Genomic DNA, 17,970 nt, shown 5'->3' with positions numbered 1-17,970 from the left:
ATGTTGGGCATAGAGCTGACTTAAAAAAAAAACACAAGAAACAAGTTGCAGAAAATTTAGTAACTATATAAAAAAATGGTTACACATAATGGTACTTACCTTGCTTCCCTTTAATACATCTTGGAGAATGCTCAGTATCACCACACAGAAATCTATTTTGTTTTCCTCATCCTCAGCAGTCTCGGGTGTCCCATCTTACAGATATACTGTTATTTGTTTAATCACTCTTGTATGGATGGGTATTTGTTTCCAGAATTTTCCTGTTGTAAACCGTTTCAGTGAATATTCTTGCATCTCCGTCTTTGGGCACTAGGGTGTATATTTGTAGGTCTGTTCTGAGGAATGAATTGCCTGGTGCAAGGATATTTGCATTTTAGTTTCCATAGCTGTTTCCAGATTACCCTCCTGAGAAGTTACACCAATTTATACTCCCATCAGCTGTCTGATTCCCCCAAATAAGGAAGTGTTTACATGTACCGTGGAATTAAGAAGTGCCTATCTTATACAGTAATTGTAAGGTACCTGGTAAGCTGTCAGTAAATGGCTGTTATTATGTTACTAATATAATATGAACATTTTTTTAACTTTATTAGCAGAAATATTATAAGTCTCGGAACTGTTTCAGGAAGTTGGGAAAGAGAAGTTATACAGTTGGCCTACCAACGTGTGCCCCCCAGATACTGTCACCTGTGTCAGAACAAATTAACTCTGCATTGAGCCCCTGAGCCCCTGGAGGTTGATGTCAGGGGATGGAGCTTGCAGGCACATGCAGGCTTGTGTTAGGCCCCGGCTGCTCACAGGGACATTTATTCCACATGTGCCTTCACAGTACCCTGGAGTGGCAGTTTTTGCTGTTTGCATGGGGAGAAGAAGGCCATCACTTGAGAGGGACCTTTAGAATATTCTGTCCTGAGCACTTTGCTCTTCCCTTCTCCTACTCTGAAAGGCTTAATGTTGGTTTGCCCTATGGATTAATTGAGAATGACTTAAGGAGGTCTGTACCTAAAAATACGGATTTTCTCTTCTGCTTGTTCTTGCTTGAAATTCCTTGCAGAGGAGATGGAGAAGTGTGGTGTTAAGGAAGGAGCAAGTCTTCACCTGGAAGGTGTGGGTTTACTGCTGGTTAACTGAGGGTGATAGAGCAGTAGGTGATAAAGGCACTTTTCTTCTCTGAGACTTCGTTTTCTCCATCACAAAGTGAAGCAGTTTTAAGATGCAAAGCAGAGAATGTTATGAAAACACTTTGAAAATGGAAATGCATTGAGAGAGAGAGAGAGAGAGAACGAGCAGGGAGAGGGGCAGAGAGGCAGAGGGAAAGGAAGAAACCGACTCTGCTGAGCAGAGAGCCGGATGAAGGGTTCCATCCCAGGACTTGATCCCAGGACTCCGGGATCATGACCTGAGACGGAGGCAGATGCTTAGCTGACTGAGCCACCCAGGTGCCCCAAATAAAATCTTTAAAAAAAAAAAAAAAAGAAAAGAAAATGCAAATGCCAGATAAAAACATATGTCCACACAGAAGCTGGTACGTGAATGTTCACGGCAGCATTATTCTTAATAGTGGAAAAGTAGAAAGAGCTCAAATGTCCATAAACTGATGAATGATAAACAACATGTGGTGTATCCATGCAGTGGAGCATTATTTGGCAACAATAAAGAATGAAGTGCTGTTATATGCTGGACATGCATGGACTTGGGAAATCTTATGCTAAGAAGCAAGCCAGAGAAAGGAGGAGGAGGAGTCAGAATGGGGAGTGCCTGCTAGTGTGCCTGGGGTTTCTTCTTGGGTGTTGAAAATGTTACAAAATTAGATCTTGATGGTGGTTGTACATGTCCGTGAATAAATGAGAAAACCACTGAACTGTACACTTTAATTGGGTGAATTTTTATGGTATGTGAACATATCTCAGTAAACCTGTAAACATGCCAACGCTGCATTAGGGGTTTTAGTCAAGTAAGTCCGTTGTCAGCTATCGAATTAGTGCTGGGTAGTAGGGATATGGTGTCAGGAGCAAGTCCAGTTTTGCCACTCAGAGTATGTGGCCCTGGATCAAGTTGGTGAAATTCTCTGAACTCCTTTTCTCATCTGTAGAAGTCAGACTAGTAACAGTGACAATCTTGTCTAACCCAAAGCCTCATGGGGCCACAGCGAGGCAACATTTGACTCATGGCACACAGGTGTGCTGTGAGTGTGCATTTTCCCTTTCTTTCCTTTTTTTCCACTGTTACACTGGTGAGAAGTGGGCTAATAGGGAAAGGCACACAGGGCAATAGAGAGCCCCATGTACTAGCTACTCCCACTGTTTTCTTTTTTTAATCAGTCAAAGCTCTGTGTGGAGATACTTGTGTCATGTACAGCTGTACATATTTGCAGCTTAGCAAGAACTTTGTCGTTAACCATGCTTTCCAAGATTTAAGAGTATTTTAGTTAACAGGCCAACCTCATTCCCAGATGATACCATTAATCAAATTGTTTCAGAGAGCTTCAGGCAGGCACGGGGGGGATTAGAAATGGGGCTTGAGTCTCATGGAATGAGCTCCCTTTAGGATTGTCTACTCTAGGAGGAAGGGATGTGACATGCATCCACCCACCTTTAGGGGAACTAGATGGCCCCACCATCCAGATAACACTCTCAGTTTGTTCTGAGCATCGCCTCCAGGGACTGAAGCACAGTGTACTCCGACAGCATAAACACCAGCGATGTCACTGACCTGGAGTATCTGGAACATTTAGCGTGCTCTGTTTGCTGCCTAGGGTGTCTGATGGATACATTGTTTAGGAAAGCAGGGTTTTTCTTCAGGGGAAGGAAGCATTTCTTTTCCAGCTTTTTACTCAAGTGATGAGACAGAGTTTTCTTTGTCTCTAGTTTCTAAGTGATACTAGCGTTCAGGAGACTTATTAATTCATTAAACTTTTTGAAAAAGCCTTCAATGTAGCAGGATTTGTACTGAGCATTCAGGAATCAAAGATAGCAAGAACGGAAGTCCCACTTCAAGGGCTCAGGGCTCTTCAGGTCGCTCAGAGAGCAGCATAAGCCCATGAGGCTGGCTGTCCAGGTTCTCCTGCTAGGGTCTTTGGGAGGGACCCGAGGTGGATGCCTGTTAGGGCTGTTCAAGTCATTGAAATGTTTCATGTCACTCATGTACAGTTACTTTTTTTTTTTTTTAAAGATTTATTTATTAGAGAGAGAGAGAGAGAGCAAGAGAGGGAGGGACAGAGGGAGAGGGAGAGAGAGTCCCAAGTAGACTCCCCACCCAGCACAGACCTGGGGCTCCTTGTGAGATCGACCCGAGCTGAAACCTCTTAACCCACTGTGCCACCCAGGCGCCCCACCCACAGTTACTTTACATTCATATCTTAGAAAAATCAAGCTAGCATTTCTGTCTTAAAGTATATTTTAACCTTTTCTGGTAGATAATTTTCATTTTTGTTGCTTCATATTGTGCTAAGATGAAGTAGAATCCTCATGAAAACAGTGGAGGTTTTCATGACTGCAGCTATGGGAGGCTGCCAGTACCCTTTTCATAAAACGAATTATTTGTACGTTATTTTGGCTTTTAAGGCTATTGACCCCAGATTTCACTGTGCCGTGAAAAAAGCTATGACATCATCTTTATTCTCAGTAAAAATCAAGGCTGCATGTCATTTGCTAGAGTACATACACGAATTACAATGTGAGATGTGATGTATGTACGTTTTTTCCCCTTGAAAGGACATACTACTTGTGCTTTTAAACTCAGGTAATCAGCACATTTTTAGCTGTACCTATAATCTGGCTCTCAGAGTTGTTTTAAGGATTAGAAAATATATATATATAAAGCCTAGTGAGGGTTGTGGATTGCTAAATGGTGTGAGATTTATTCTTTTTCTAACTTCTTAGAAGTTGGTCACTTTTCTTAACATAAAGTGTTTGAGTCTATGTGTTTCTCTAAAAGTAGCTCTTCAGGGAAGCCGGTGGTTTTCAGCATATCATCTTTTCATTATGTAAATGTGTTTAAAATTTCATTGTGATTTCTTCTTTGGCCTTAAGCTGTTTAAAAGTATGCTTTTATGGGCGCCTGAGCGACTCAGTGGGTTAGGTGTCTGACTTGGTTTCAGCTCGAATCATGATCTTGGGGTCACAGGATGAAGCCTCATGTTGGGTTCTGCGCTGGGCATGGAATCTGCTTGGGATTTCTTCCCTCTCTCTCTCAAAAAAAAGTGTGCCTTAAAAATGTTATGTGTATATATATATATATTTGTATATATATGTGTGTGTGTATATATATATATTTTTAAATCTTCCTGTTGGAGTGAACTTTTTATCACTATGTAGTGGCTTTTTCCATCCCAAATAAATGCTTTTATTTTCCATGGGTTTTTTTGTTTGTTTGTTTCATATTAACATAGAAACTCCAACTTTCTTTTGGTTGGTATTTGCCTGGTATACCTGTTTTCATCCATTTACTTGAAGACTTATATTCTCTTCTTATGTTTTATTGATATATTCGTTTTTTGGGGGGGATGCTGTAATCAGTTACCTTAAACTTGGTGCCTTAAAACAACAGAAAGTATTCTCTTATGGTTCTGAAGGCAGGAAGCCCAAAATCTGTATCACTGAGCTGACATCAAGGTGTGATGGCTCTGGAGATTCTTAGAGGAGAATTTGCCCCTTGCCTCTTCTACCTTCTTATGGCTGCCAGCAGTGTTTGGCTGTGGCGGCCTCATCGCAGTCTCTGTGTCCCTGGTCATACTGCTCTCATGTCTTAGGAATGTGTAGTCAGAGTTCCCTCAGCTGCCTTTTTATTGGCATTTGCATTTAGGTAATCCAGGTAGCCCTGGGTAATCTTATCACCCCAAATCTTTAATCACATCTGCAAAGTCTTTGCCATGTAAAATAACATTTACAGGCTCCTGGGGTTAGAACTAATATCTCTGGTGACCATTATTCAGCGTACCATACTGCTTGTAACTTCTGTCTTTTAACTGGCATTATATTTATCGTGATTCTAATAAATTTGTACCTTTTCTATCATTTTACATTTTTCTTTTTTTTTTTACGATTTTATTTATTTATTTATTTATTTATTTATTTTTTTTAAAGATTTTATTTATTTATTCCACAGAGATAGAGACAGCCAGTGAGAGAGGGAACACAAGCAGGGGGAGTGGGAGAGGAAGAAGCAGGCTCATAGTGGAAGAGCCTGACGTGGGGCTCGATCCCATAACGCCGGGATCACGCCCTGAGCCGAAGGCAGACGCTTAACCGCTGCGCCACCCAGGCGCCCCTCGATTTTATTTATTTATTTAAGAGAGAAAGAGAAAATAAGTGGTAGGGAGGGACAGAGGGAGAGGGAGACAAGCAGACTTTGTGCAGAGCCAGGAGCCCGCAACACGGGGGTTGATCCTAGGACCCTGAGATCATGACCTAAGCTATGGGCAGATGCTTAACCGAATGAGCCACCCAGGTGCCCCTCCATTTTGTTTCCTATTTGTCTTTTTCCCCTTCATGCTTGCCTTTTCAATTAATTAATTAATTATTTTAAATATTTATTTTTTATTTTTTAAAAGATTTATTCATTTGAGAGAGAGAGACAGCACAAACGGGGAGAAGCAGAGGGAGAATGAGAAATAGACTCCCCACTGAAGGGGAGCCTGACACGGGGCTTGATCCCAGGACCTAGAGATCATGACCTGAGCCAAAGGCAGACCCCCAACCATCTGAGCCACCCAGGTACCCCAGATTTTATTTATTTATTTGACAGAGAGAAAGAGAGCACAAGCAGGGGGAGTGGTAGGCTGAGGGGGAGGGAGAAGCAGGCTCCCAAACAAGCAGGTTGCCTGATGTGGGGCTTGATCCCAAGACCCTGAGATCATGACCTGAGCCAGAGGCACATGCTTAACTGACTGAGCTGCCCAGATGCCCTTGCCTTTTTGTTTTTTTAAAGATTTTATTTATTTATTTGAGAGAGAGCTGGCGAGCAGGGGGAGGAACAGAGGGAGAGGGAAAAGCAGACTCCCCGCTGAGTCGTTCCCATGACCCTGAGATCACAACTTGAGCTGAAATGAAGAGTCAGATGCCCAACCAGCTGAGCCACCCAGGCGCCCCCATGCTTGCCTTTTTAAAAAACTAAGTTTTGTTTTTTCTTTTTCCTTTATGATCTCCCCTCTTTTGGTTAGGAAATTACATACTCTGTTTTGTTCTCTTTTAGTGGTTGCCCTTGAAATTTTACCCTGCATGTATGGGACAAAGTCTGAAATTAATGCTGTCTTCTTCTACCAGACAAAACAAGAATATTGAAGCACTTTAATTCCAGTTAAACTCAACTATCAGGTTATGTGCTACTGTTATTCAGTATTCTAGTCCAGCCTTTTTTTAAACTCATAAATTGGATATCATCATCACTATATAAAATACATTTTTAGATTTTGTTCCCGTTTAGCAGTTTCTTTACTCACAGTCCTTATGGCATTTCTGATTTTTCTTCCTGGGATCATTTTTTTCTTCTTTAGAAGTTCCTTTTCTGCAGGTATATAGGTGGTACCTTTGTTTTTGTTCATCTGAAGTGACTCGATTTTGCATACATTCTCAAAAGATAGTTTTGCTTGCTGTAGAAATCCAGATTGACAGTTATTTCCTTTTAGCATTTTGAAGATACTCTATTCCTCTTTTGTTGTTTCTGTTACAAGTTTGCCAGTGTCTAATTGTTATTCCTTTGTAGATGATCTTTTTTCCCTCTTGCCTTTGCTGTTCTATAGATTCATTACTGTGTATAGAAGATGTGTATTTCTCTTTATTTTGTTTGGTATTTGTGGATTCATGTCTTTCAGTTACATATAGTTGTTAGCCATTCTCTCTTTGGATATTATATCGATACTTTGCTATTCTTTTTGTTGTTTAGTTTCTGTTTCATAATCATAAACTTTATGATCCAGCTAGACTTGGAGGGGAGTAAGAAAAACATGGAACTCATGGAACTGCAGTGAGAGCACAAAGATTGTAGGGTATTTTAAGCAGATGGGGGCGAGTGGGTGCTCTCCTGAGCTATAGGAGGAATGGTCTGGTAGTTAAGATAAAACACAAGTCAGATTTATTAGTTTGTCCACAGTCAACAATGGTGTTCTTCTTGCTGGTCTTGCCATTCCTGGACTCAGAGTGTTCCATGGCTTCCCCAACATTCCTTCCCTCTCTCACTTTGCCAAAGACTGCACGCTTGCCATCCCACCACTTGGTCTTGGCAGTGCAGACGAAAAACTGGGAACCATTTGTGTTGGATCTAGCCTTTGCCATGGACAAGATGTTAGGACCTATGTGTTTTGGGATGAAATTCTCATCATCAAATTTCTCCCCATAGTTGAACTAGCTGCCAGTGCCATTATGGCATGTGAAGTCACCACCCTGGCACATAAATCCTGGAATAATCTGTGAAAGCAGGAACCTTTATAACCAGTCCTTTTTCCCCAGTGCTCAGAGCCCGAAAGTTCTCCACCGTCTTTAGAACTTTGTTTGCAAATAGCTCCAAGGAGATGCAGCAGAAGGGCTTGCCAGCTGCAGCGATGTTGAGGAATACAGTAGGGTTGACCATGGCTCGGTGGTGCGGGGAGGCTCCAGGGCAGCGGCCTCGGCAGACTCTTCACTGTTCTTTATTATCTTGGCCTGTAACTCCAGTAAATGTGTAGTGGACTTCTTATTCTGTCTCTTCCGTCATGGTTTATATCTCCTTGTCTCCCTGTGCTGGTCTCTGGGGAGTTTCTTCAGACCTGTCTTTTAATTTACTAATTCCTCTTCATCTGTGTCAAAGCTGCTATTAATTCATTAGTTGATTTGTAATGTATTTTTGTAAGTTTTTTTTTAAGATTGTATTTATTTTTAAAAATTTATTATTTATTTGAGAGAGAGCACACGCACGTGCGAGAGAGAGCACAAATGGCGGAGGGGCAGAGGGAGAGGCAGACGCGCTGCTGAGCAGGGAGCCCAAGGGTCCAATCTCTGGGATCATGACTCTAGCCGCAGGCATACGCTTAACTGACTGAGCCACCCAGGTGCCCCCAGATTTTATTTTTTAAGTAATCTCTACACCAGAGGTGGGCCTTGAACTCATAACCCTGAGATCAGGAGTCACATGCTACACCAACTGAGGCAGCCATGTGCCCTGTAAATAATTTTTTCAACATTTTATTTCTGAAAGTTCTATTTGGTTTCTTTTTCAACTCTGCTCATTTGTGATAATCTCTGAGGCTTGTCATATTTGTGATTAATTTATTTTTTAAACGTTTCATACATAGTTATTCTGTGTTCTGTATTATAATTCTAGTATCCAAAGTCTTTGAGGGCCTAAGTGTATGGTTCATTATTTCTGATGACTGTCACTCATGCAGATTGTTTTTGGGTTTGTGGAATTTTTACTAAGACCTCCTATTTGGTTGATTTTAACCTGGGGAAAAAACCTGGGGATCAATGTTGAGGATGTTTTTCCTGAGAGGATTGTATTTACTTCTCCTGTGAGCTAGGGTCACTGCCCACCAGAGACCATATCCACTGTCTTCAGAGTTCCAGCTCCTTGGCTCCTTTTTTGCCTCCAGCAATGCTCAGTTTTGGTATTTGACCTCTGCTGATGTTACCTTTTGTGAGTGGTTCCCATTTGGAGTTAACTGGTTTCGTTCTCATGATTTTGGGCCTTTTTTTGTTTAGCCCTTGGAGGTTTCATGTATTTCTTACATGCAAATAACATTGGTTTTTATGGAAAGTCTTATTGAGCGATAGGGCCTCTCAAATAGTTGCCTTACTCGATCTCCAAGTGGTAGTTAGTAGTAGTGGAAGTAGTGGTCGTGTTCTGGTTTAAAACTTAGGAAAAGTGAATTCAGTATGAGGTGATTCTAATGTGCAAAGTTTGAGGGTCAGTGGAGTGAGTGAGATGTGTTGGTGTTCTTGGTATAGGAAGGAACTAGTTCTGGCTTGGCCGGCATGTGAAACTTTGGTAGTAAAGTCATTACTTTGCTCAGTTTTATCATCTGTAAAATAACTAGATGACTTTTTTTTTTTTTTTAAGATTTATTCACTTGAGAGAGAAAGTGTGCACATGGGGAGGGGGGAGGGGAGGGGGAGAAGCAGGCTCCCTGCTGAGCAGGGAGCCCAAGGAGGAACTTGATCCCAGGACCCTGAGATCATGACCTGAGCAGAAGGCAGACGGCAGACGTGTAATCGACTGAGCCACCCCGGCGCCCCTATAACTGGATGACTTTATTAAAGTTCCTTCTGGGGCTAAAAATGTATGCCTCTAGGTTTTGTCTTACTGCCCTTTTTTTCTATTATATTAATTTTCTTTTAAAAGATTTATTTACTTTTAGAGAGAGAGAGTGTGCAAGCACAAGCAGGAGGGGCAGAGGGAGGGGGGAGAGAATCTCAAGCAGACTCCACGCTGAGCTCTAGTGCACAACTGGATCTCACAACCCTGAGATCACGACCTAAGCCAAAATCAGGAGTGCAGCACTGAACTGACTGCGCCACGCAGGCGCCGCCTTATTATATTAGTTTAATAAGCATTATTTAAAATCTGTGTTCAGAGCATTGTGTTGGAATGTCAGAAGATGAGCATTGTAATCGATCCTGACTTCAGTAAGCTTGCAGTCTAGCCGTTGTTTAAACAGGGACAATACAGGAGTGCCTGGGGCGCTCAGTCAGTTGAGCGTCCTATCCCCGATTTCCTCTCAGGTGGTGATCTCAGGGTTGTGGGACTGAGCCCTGTGTCGGGCTCCCTGCTCAGTGGGCAGTCTGCTTGGGATTCTCTCTCTCCCTCTGCCTCTCCCTTTGTCCCCCCCCCCCCCCCCCAAAAAAAAAATAAATAAATAAATAAATAAACCTTTTTAAAAAATGGACAATCTGGAACAGTGATGCCATCTGTAAGAGGGACCTCTAGTAAGTGGTGCTGCCGTGTGTCCCTGTGCACGTATTAAGGAGGACAGTTAATTAGTGCCCATCATAGAATGTTCTTCCAGTGTCCTTTTTTAAGAGATTCAGTTTATCTTTATAGGTGCAACTGCTTATGATGATAATAGCTACCATTTATTAATTGCCTTAATTTATTGCTCACTGTGTACCAGGCACTATACAAAACACTTGACTTAAGTTAACTCATTTAATCTTAAGTCAAGGAAGTAGATAATGCTATCATTCTCATTTTACAGAGAAGAAACTAAAGTATATACGTAGAGAGATATGAAGGAATGTGCCTAAGGATATGTAGCTAGTAAGTGATGAACTGGGATCAGTACCCAGGTGGTCTGGCCCTGGGGTCTAAACTCTAATGTGAATTGAGCATGTTTATTAATCAGTTAGCATTGGGAGGCTAATGGAATTTTGTTGAAGACCCAAGCCAGATTCCTTCTTTCCTTCCTTCCTTCCTTCCCTCCCTCCCTCCCTCCCTCCCTTCCTTTTTTTTTTTTTTTTAAGATTTTATTTATTTATTGTCAGAGAGAGAGCACAAGCAGGGGGAGCAGCAGGCTCCCCGCTGAGCAAGGACCAGGATGTGGGATTCGAGCCCACAACCCTGGGATCATGAGGTGAGCCAAAGGCAGACACTCAACCTGGGCATACAAGCAAGATTCTTTCTGTACCAGTCGTATCAGATGTTTTTGGAAATACAAACAGGATAAAGTACATTGAAGTTCACTTAACTTTGCTGACTCAAACAGATGGTTTGGGTGGCTTATCTTCAGGCACCTCGCCCTGAATTGTTTTCAAAACCACACCCAAGTCAGCCTCAGTAAACCACACAAGAGTATTGGTTTAGGGATTGAGTTAAAGTGAGAAGTCTAAATTAACTAAGTCACACGTGTTGATACAGATAGAATACAGTAGTTTTTTTGTTGAAATATAAAAAGGTAAAATAAGATGAGTTTATAATAAAATGCTATTTTTAATTAAAATAATCTATTTTAACTTTAGTTGGTTAAACCTAATGTTCTCGAAGTTTTTGAAGTGAAATTTTTACCATGTTTTATATTCTCATCAGACATTAGATAATTAAAATATTTCTTATTGATAGAGTATCCAGTGTGTGTCAGACATTGTGCTAGATATTTTACTTTTATTATTTCTAATTGCCCCAACAGCCTTGGAACGTATGACTTGAGAGGAAACTGAGGTGCAGGTCAAACCATGTAGTTTGTGGGGAAGCAGTGGGGTGCTGCTGTCTCAAAGCTGAACCACGCACCAGCAGGCCTGTTGGGGAGTGAAGAACCACACCTCTGTGTCTCTGGGGAGAGGCAGTTATTGGCGATGAGATAACTGGAAAACGTCATTTATGAAAATTAATTCCAGATGGTTAAGGACAAATGTTTAAAACTGTAGAGACTATGGGGAAAAAGCAAAATAGAATGTTTATCAGAGATAAATCCCAAAAACTTTTTGGAACATTTTGTGACACGTGCCTGTGAAAGAATGAGAATTATCTCTTTATTTACTTATTTATTTTTAAGATTTTATTTTTATTTATTTGACAGAGAGAGATAGCAAGAGAGGGAACACAAGCAAGGGGAGTGGGAAAGGGAGAAGCAGGCTTCCCGCCAAGCAGGGAGCCCGATGTGGGGCTCGATCCCAGGACCCTGGGATCATGACCTGAGCCGAAGGCAGACGCTTAACGGCTGAGCCACCCAGGCATCTCAGAAGTGTCTCTTTAAAACCAGAAGATCTTAGGAAAAAGTTTGCAGAACTAAATATGCAAAATATTAAAATATTTAATCATTGAAAAAAAAAGTTGCAGAAGATAGTAGTCTGGGGAATCAAATATGATGAAAGGTCATTAGGCATACTACTTTTTTAATTTCTAAGAAAAACTCCGTCAAGGTTTTGTTAGGTAGGTGGACGGAGAAGTTGGAGATGTAAATAAACACATGAAAACCATTTGTCCTTACCTGCTAATCAGAGAAATGACAAAGCAGCCGCTTCCGATCTACCAGAGTAGGGAAACTTTAGTGATACCTTTGTTTCTTTGAGCCAAAAAGGAAGTGAAACTTTATATTTAGTCCTAACCCATTTGGGGGTTTCTTTCACTGTGCACTTCCTTTCCACCAGCGGGTTTACCTTTCCAGCAGTTACTGTAGAGACATAGTTTTCCGCTATTTTGTTCAGCAACTGCTTTTCCAGCCCCTGCCCTAGGCAAGGCCCTGCAGCTAGGATTTCCTAAACAGGGCACATTTTCTGGGATATTTATTTTATTTGCCATGTCACAATTATTTGAAGATGCTTTGCATTTTTATTGGCTTGTTAAAATATGCTGTAGTTTTCCAGAAGTGTTCTGTACTGTCGTGTGGAAATAATTTTGAAGTACAGTATGCCATGCTTTGGGGACCTGAATAGAAATGCCTCCCCTAAGTAAAAGTGTTTTTATTCATTTGAACTATGGGCTGAACACCTTGATGGATTGTTTCTATTTTATGTAACTCCACTAAGGTCAGGCTGCAAAACCACGGCTCAAGATTTTCCTAGACACACCAGTATAAAATACTTGGGAAAGAATGAATTATTTGATCATTTCAGAGCTGGATTAAGTTCAGGTTAAAAGTGCTAGTATTACTTAGGTAGGTGTTAAATGACAGAATGAAAGGGATAAACTTTTTTTCCTCCTTGAAAAGAGCAGTTGGCCTCTGCTGGCCTAACGATGTCTTTATATGGACATACTATTAATGTTTCACCCCGGATCTTGAATTTCTTCCACAGTTCTAATTACGTAATTGCCATTTAGCACATCTGGGTAAAATCAACAGTCAGTGGTTTCAGAATGTGAATCTTTTCTGGTGCCCTCCAAGTTGTTTTCTTCCCCTGAATTGAAAAGGTTTTATTTCCAAAATTTTAATCAATAGCCTCATGATTTTAAGGTTTTATAGATTTATTTATTTATTACTTATTATTTTATTTTTTTAAGTAAGTGCTGCACCCAACATGGGGCTTGAACTCACAACCCTGAGATCAATGGTTGCATGCTCTACGCCCCATGATTTTAAGGTTTTAAAAGCACCTCTGCATATACAGATATAAAATAGTTCTGTGTTTAACCATTTTGTTTACATTTTTAAATAAAGGGGTATGTAAAAATTAGAGGGTTTCCCTCAATCCCAAAATGTATAATTTTGTTTTCATTTTTACATAAAAGGGGTATGTAAAAATTAGAGGGTTTCCCTCGATCCCAAAATGTGTAATACTTTTTAAAATATGGGGTTTATATTTGAGAGCTTTTGACATTCATTTAGGTACATAAAATAATTCTGGAGAATTTTAACTACCAAAGGTTGATTGCTCAGTGTTATTTAGTTTTAATATGTTTTATTATATTCGTCCTTACCTGCTAATCAGAGAATCAAATTATATTCTATAATTTTGAAAAATGGCAGTTTTATTAATCAGAATATCGGTTAACTAGATCTTTCTGTTTAACAGCCATGTCTGTCTACTCAGTAACTTCAGGGAGTTACTCTGGTATTCACTGAAATAGATCCGAAAGCCTAGATCTGGCTTAGGGGGTGGGACATGAACAGGGATGCCCCCTATGACTGAGGGACGGTGTTTTCTGGCACCAGCTATCATGATTACGTGGGGCTGGTGAATGGGAATTCATCCACACGTGGTATCGAGCATGTGTTCACTCCACAATCGTGTCAGTTGGATATTATCATTGTCCCCCCTCTATCCATGAGAAAACTGAGATACAAATAGCTTGTTCAGGGTACCGTCTTAGTAAATATCTTGGCTGGGGTTTGAAGCCTGGCGACCCCAAAGCCTCCCTTCTTCCCATTAAGCATCACTGCCTCTCCGTAGTTGTAGGACCTGAGGGTTGTCCGCTCACGGACTTTCTTACCATCCGCTGCCTCCCAGAGGATACTGATTTCAGGCAGATTACAAGTGGAGAGCAGAGCTGTTGGATTACTCAGAGACAGCCTGGCAAACAGCCTGCTCTTATTTCAGCCAGCAGATAATGAGGGGCTGTGGGATGAAGGAGAGGTTGACAGAAGTCTCTGTCTCACCATGTTGGCCTCTGTCAGTATTGTGGACTTGCCGAGTCCTGTGGCTGCCCACGTCCTTCGTCCTTTGTAGTGCTCATAAGATCATTTTTATGACTTCTTCTCCATTCTACCCCTTTGTAACCGTTAAACTTTCTCCCTGATCCTGATTCCTATGTTTGCCAGGGAAACATTCTCATCTCAAGCTAGTGTTGTTAGACAGTCCCTCCTCAGTTGTTTAACTGGACTGCAGAGTGGGTTTTTTCTTCCTTTGCAAATCTAGATAGAATTTTCTGTGCTCACATGTATCTGGTCAGTCTCTGCCTCCTGACTTCTTGGCCGGGTCTTCTGCCGTCTTTATGAGCCTCACTATATAGTACCATGCACACTTAGTTGTGAGGTCCAGAATTCTCCTCTTACTTTCCTGCCTCTGGGAGCTATACTTGCTTGAGTCTTCAAATCCAGTCAGCTAGAGACAGATAATAGCTATTGTCTTGGTATACCAACTTTGGGAATTGACATAATTCTTAGAAATGTAAAACCCAGGCACCTCCAAACACAAAACCCAATTTGATATACAGATTGTCCATTTGCAGTCTGGAGCCTCCTTGTGAGTGGCAGACTGAGATTTGGAGTCTGTTGAGTTAGCTACTTGTGTCCCCAGAGTCTTTTGAGTCACACGTCTCAATCAGTTGTGATTAAATGAAGCAGAGCCATGGCTTTTCTTACCATCAAATGCTCTGGAATCCAGATACTTAGATTAGCATTACCAGTCTGGAATGTGAGACCTGAACATGTATTTCTCTCTCTCTCCTCTCTGTCTTCCTGTATATACATAAAGCATTAGCCCTATGAATACAGTAGTGAATGGTATAGGTGAGTCTCTGGCACTGTTGGGGTTACATTCTAATCGGGAGAGTGTAACAGTGCACACTTGAATGCTTCCTGTGTGTCAGATCCTTCTTTCCAAGCATTTTACATGCATTGACCATGTGAGGTGGTACTATCATTAGCCTCATTATTTCAGAAGTGGGAACTGAGGCCAGAGAAGTTAAGGAATTCATCCAAGCTTACAGAGCCAGTAAGTGGTGGGGCTGAAGTGTGAACTCAAGCATTCTGGCTCCAGAGTCTGTGCTCTGACAGTGGTGGTAAGATCCTTGAAGGGAAAGGAAGCGCAGGGTGACTTGAGAGAGCTGGGACTAGGGGCTGCTCTGAATAGCGTGGGCAGGGAAACCAATCTCAAAATTTAGAGGTGAAATTTGACCTATAACTTGCTCCTGAAATACGGAGTAAGATGCTCAGTGTAGCCGGGACAGGTGTGTTCAGGACGGAGAGAAGAGCAGGTCTAGAGGCTGTGAGGCAGGAAGGCGTGGGTGTGTTTGTGGACAGAAGGGAGGCTAATGGACCTGGGATGGCGGGGTAGAGAGATGGCTGGGGCCCAGACTGGGAATGTCCCTGTTGGCTGCGGCCAGGATTTCGGAGTTTATTCTAGGGACCATAGGAAGCCGTTGGTGGGAATTAAGCAGGGGCAAGACATGGTTTGGTTATATTTTTATGGAGAACAAGTTATAAGAGTTTGAGGAGAGCAGGGAGACAAGACTAGGGTAAGATTAATTATGCTTCAAATTAAGATTAATAGTCCTGTTTTGGACAATTTAGGTTTTTTTTTTTTTAAATATTTTATTTATTTATGCGACAGAGACAGAGATAGAGACAGCCAGTGAGAGAGGGAACACAAGCAGGGGGAGTGGGAGAGGAAGAAGCAGGCTCATAGTGGAGGAGCCTGATGTGGGGCTCGATCCCATAACGCCGGGATCACGCCCTGAGCCGAAGGCAGAAGCTTAACCGCCGTGCCACCCAGGCGCCCCTGGACAATTTAGATTTGAATGGACCTTCGATATCTTTGCTTCTTTACCAAAATGTAAATGAAATATTTTAATGCTTGAAGAAAATGATGATAAACTTTGTTTTATCCTTCTCTCCCACTTCCAAGCAAATGCCAGCCCTCACTCCTGGCCTTGGCCCTAGCTCTTCCTCTGCCTGGAGTGGCTGGATGCCGGTGGCACCACCTGTGATGTCACCTTCCCCAGAGCCTCCCTCCGCCCTCCTACTTAATGCTGCGGCTTGCCTCCCCATCTCCTTGTGTGTCCAGTCCCCTACCCATAGCCCTTCTTGCCTGCCTGCACAGTGTGTGGTGTGCTGATTTTGCATGCTGACTGCCAGGCCCCTCTGCTAGGACCTGTCACTTCTGTTTGCAGGCTAAGCGTGGAGCCTTTCAGAGTTTGGATTGTCCCCTCTTACTGCAGTGGTGTCATGTCTATCGAAATGGCACCATTTTGAAAAGTAAAAACTAATGAGAATGTATGTAATTTGAAGCATAATTTTCCTTTGTCTGTGTTTGTTTTTGACCTTTTTTTGGGGTTATGGTTATTAAGACTTTCATAATTTCCCCTTTAAGGTATCATCTGAAATTTCTAAAGACTTCAGAGGTTATTTGGATATTAACATAGTGCTAGCAATATTGAGAAATATATATGTGAGAAATTATTTTTTAATGTATTTTTGAAACTAGTTGTAGTTGTGACAGAGATGGAAATATTCAGTTATTTGGCACAAGCAAGACAAATCCTATGAGCAAGAACCGGTTTGGTGCTGTGGAGTGCTCATAGGCCTGGCTGGAGCACCCAGGCATGTCCGGTAGTCACGGCCACTCCTTAATGTTCGTGCCTGGTCTGCCAGATGCTGCTGAGTGCTCTCCAAACAGCATTTAGGATTCTTGCGATACCCCGCAAGGTTACCATCACCACAGCCGGTTCACAGAGGAGAAAATAGTCCCAGGGAGAAGATCCTTGTCCGGGATCACACCGTTACTAAGCAGCAAGGTGGACTCACACGTGGCCTTGGTCTGACTCGAGTCGCGCGCCAGGCTGCTGCTCTCTGCCAGTGATTCCTGTGTGCCCGTAGTCCTCTTGTCTTCTGAGCCTTAGGTTTCCTACTTGTAAAACGAGGGGTTCGGAGTTAAGGGGTCTGCTAAGGAGACCTTTACACGCTGAGTCAGAGGCTGTAAGGTCCTCGCACACTGCCTACTAACTCCTCAGTCGAACACGCTTATGGAGCACCTCCTGTGCTGCAGAGAGCAGGGTAAGATGCCATTAGACCGCGGGAATTCACAAAGGAAGCTGGACTATGTCCCCTCATGGCTGTAGACTCAGCCCAGTGCGACCCGTGCCCTGTGCTTGCACTAAACCTTGCAGGTCATTCTCTAACGCCAGAAGGGGGGGTGCATCCTATCTGATTGCTTATAGAACGAAATGCCCTTTGATCCTTCGAGGGCGGGAACTCCAGGGCTTTTGGCAGCATGGAAGTAGGGGCTGCAAAGTAGAGCCAATATGGATTGAAAGAAATACTCCATTTTAATCAACCAGCCAGTACCGATTTAAAGAAATACTCGGTTATAAACGATTTTGGTGTGAACAGAATCATTTTGGAGGGGAGACTGTGAGGGGCTCATTTAACACAATACATTTTCTTTTTTTTTTTTTTTAAGATTTTATTTATTTATTCGACACAGATAGAGACAGCCAGTGAGAGAGGGAACACAAGCAGGGGGAGTGGGAGAGGAAGAAGCAGGCTCATAGCAGAGGAGCCTTGTGGGGCTCGATCCCATAACGCCCGGATCACGCCCTGAGCCGAAGGCAGACGCTTAACTGCTGTGCCACCCAGGCGCCCCGACACAATACATTTTCAATTCTTACTCTCTCTACTTAGGGTAAGACAGTCTCTTAGAACCTGCATCTTATCACCTGTAAAATCAATATAGGGCCACCTTACTGAAAGATTTAACAGAATATATATCAAACTATAAAATTGTAAACAGATGTTTGATATCCTCTTGCTCCTGGAGATACAATGTGCTGTGTGCTCTGTTCATTTTATACCTTCAGTGATGCTTATTATTTATGTTCTTAATGGTGTTCTATTTTTAAATTTTCTTT

The 17,970-nt window shown here is 42.2% G+C and overlaps 1 pseudogene; it reads right to left on the bottom strand.

Moving 5' to 3' along the window:
- Positions 1–7,025: 7,025 nt before the first annotated feature.
- Positions 7,026–7,566, bottom strand: LOC109489202 (annotated as a pseudogene).
- Positions 7,567–17,970: the final 10,404 nt, after the last annotated feature.

This window comes from Ailuropoda melanoleuca, chromosome 11 (genome assembly GCF_002007445.2).
Source record: "Ailuropoda melanoleuca isolate Jingjing chromosome 11, ASM200744v2, whole genome shotgun sequence".
Taxonomy (NCBI): Eukaryota; Metazoa; Chordata; class Mammalia; order Carnivora; family Ursidae; genus Ailuropoda; species Ailuropoda melanoleuca.
Note: the sequence above shows the minus strand (reverse complement) of the source record. Positions and strands in the feature narration are given on the sequence as shown.